The following is a 2,779-nucleotide window of genomic DNA, read 5'->3' on the forward strand; positions in this document are numbered from 1 at the left end:
CTCAGCTCTCTGATACCACTCAAATTACCCTAAGGAGTGAATTACTCTCTCAAATAAGAGGTTCAGTTGCAGTACTTAGGGATCGAATCCACAAGGAGCTAGGAAACCTATTAAATCTAGTCAAATTATTAATTCTAAGTGTTTGTTGTTTTATGGTTTAAAAGTAAATAGCAATCCTAATGGAGCAAGTCTATTGCTCGACTAACAAGATGATTGGGGGTGTAACTTATTGGAAGATATTAGATGCAAGGTTTCTATTCAGGCGTTAGAGATTATAATCCTATAGATGTCTAACAATTGCATGCATGATATATTAGAGCTCAACTCCTTAATCACAGTGATCAGCGATGGCAATGTTTCACTGGTTAACTAACTAGATCTTGGATCTCAACAGTTGTCTTTTGATCACAAGAAAGTGTCGATAGATCCTATAAGGATATCGATCGATACACCTTTCGCAATATCGATTGTTTGTCAGAAGACAATATCGATCGATGCTTCTAGCTAAGCCCTAGGCGCAGGTTGATAATGCTCACTAGTTTAGCATTTCTCTAGCAGTCCTAGCATGACAGATTAGATTCAGGACAGGATGGTCAAGGATGCTTGACTCATGCTAATTCCTAGGTTCATGTTCTAGTTAGCAAGGCTATAACAAGCATTAATGAACAATCAATCAATGAATATCACAACTTAGCAAATCTATAGTTGTGGCTAATCCCTCTAACCTATTTGAACCCTGAATCTAACAAGTGAACTACTCAGACATAACTCAGCAATTCATGACACAAAATATAGATAAAAACCGCATAGAATAAAATAGATGAATCAATGGAGTTCCAATCACAAATCTCTCTATGATTTTCTCTCCAAAAACTCTCTGCTGAAAATAAGAATACAATGGTGGCCAAAAGCTCTCTTGCCTCCTAACACTTAGGCAAGTATATAACTATTAGGTTAAAAACTCGTCAGGGGTAATCTTGTAATTTGGTGAAGCCTTGGGTTTAAAATCGGCTGGAACCAAGTGGCGCATCTCGCGTCTCGACATCGATCGATGGTACAGGATGTACATCGATCGATAGATGGTACAGGATGTACATCGATCGATCATAATCTTTAATCGTCGAGGCGTCTCTTATGTATCGATCGACGGCACTGGATGTCGAACAATTGCTTCTTCTTCGTATCGACCTCTAATGGTCAGCTCGGATGAAATCTCTTTTAAGCTCCTAAATGCTCCATAATCATCACTTTACTTCAAGATACTCCTGAATCTTAAAACATACCTAATAGGATAGAATATATAATATATAGATAGTAAAATACTTATATACCATGGATGAAAATGGGCCAAAACCATGGTATATCAACTCCCCCATACTTACTATTTTGCTTGTCCTCAAGCAAAACAAACAGGCAGTCTCTCTGAAAGAGGTTTTAAAACAGAAGGGACTTATCGATTTAAAACACAGAAATCATCACCTCTACAATTTCGCAAACCACATCTAAAAAGTCCTAATCACAAAAGCACATTATGCATTATCCTAGCTTAGCAACCAAATTCAACTAGTCTACAACTCAGCAAATCATGTCTGACATTCCCCTCTACTAACCTCATTTCTTAGCATAAATATAAAAGTGAATGCTTTACCTTGGGAGTATCGATCACAGGATGAAAGAATTTTCAGACAAGTATCTGGAACTGTAGATAAAAGTTAGTTCCTAAATTCTCTCTCTCTAATTTCTCTCTTGACTCAAAGCCTGCTTATATTGCAAGATCAGTGACCAAGATTGGACAGGCTTCCATGAATCAAGACTTAATGGTGGTTGCCACCAACCCCTGTTCACTTTTTTTTGACCTATATCCAAGAATTCTTGGTGAAGCGAGCCTTGAAGATTGTCGCCTCCAAGTCCCGTTCGAATTCTTTTATTGGAATCTTTATGAATCAAGCCTTAATGGTTTTAGCCACCAAGCCCTGTTCAGATTCCTCCTAACTAAATCATGTCCTAATTAAGTAATAAATTTCGGATTTTTTTTTTTTAGATAAAAAACTAACTAACTACTCTAGGGTCGAAATAGAGAGAGGAAATGTGATAAATGGATCTACACAAGGCGTTACCTTCCAGACTTGTCTGAAGAATCTAATCCCATGTATACCAAGCCCGAAGACAAGCGATTATGTCAGGTTTAGTATTGGAGGTCAGCTTTGGTTCCTTCAAACAATCAAGGCAAGTGTATATAGTTGACAGGTTGATCCACTTTAGCATCTTTAGTACTATCTGCAAACAGTAAGTCTAGACTGGTGCTAAAGAGTAGTTAGACATTCAAGTATAAATCAATAATAAGATCATAGTCCCTTTCACATAGCTAAGCATAATTTTTTAAAAATCTTTTTATAAGAATCAGAAGAAATTATATCAGTAAACCTCCCCCCAGACTTAAATTACACTGTCCCAATGTAACACAGTCGGATTTATGGTGGAAACTAAATCATAAGTACTCAATGTAACAAGTTAGGAAGATAAACCTGACCGGAGTGGGAATCGATCGATGAGCATCGGTATGCATCGATCGTCATATGTGATTGTAGGTCGATCGATGTCGACGTCTCGTCCACGGTCGATATGGTGATCATCTTACTTGGGTCTTGCAATAAATCTGAAAGAATGAAAACGAAAGTAAATACTAGTAACTAAGAAAACCAATTAAAAGTACCTAATAGTGGGTTGCCTCCCACTCAGCGCTTTGTTATAGTCATTTAGCTTGACTGTGGAGGTGTGT

Source organism: Brassica oleracea, chromosome C2 (genome assembly GCF_000695525.1).
Source record: "Brassica oleracea var. oleracea cultivar TO1000 chromosome C2, BOL, whole genome shotgun sequence".
NCBI classification, from domain to species: domain Eukaryota; kingdom Viridiplantae; phylum Streptophyta; class Magnoliopsida; order Brassicales; family Brassicaceae; genus Brassica; species Brassica oleracea.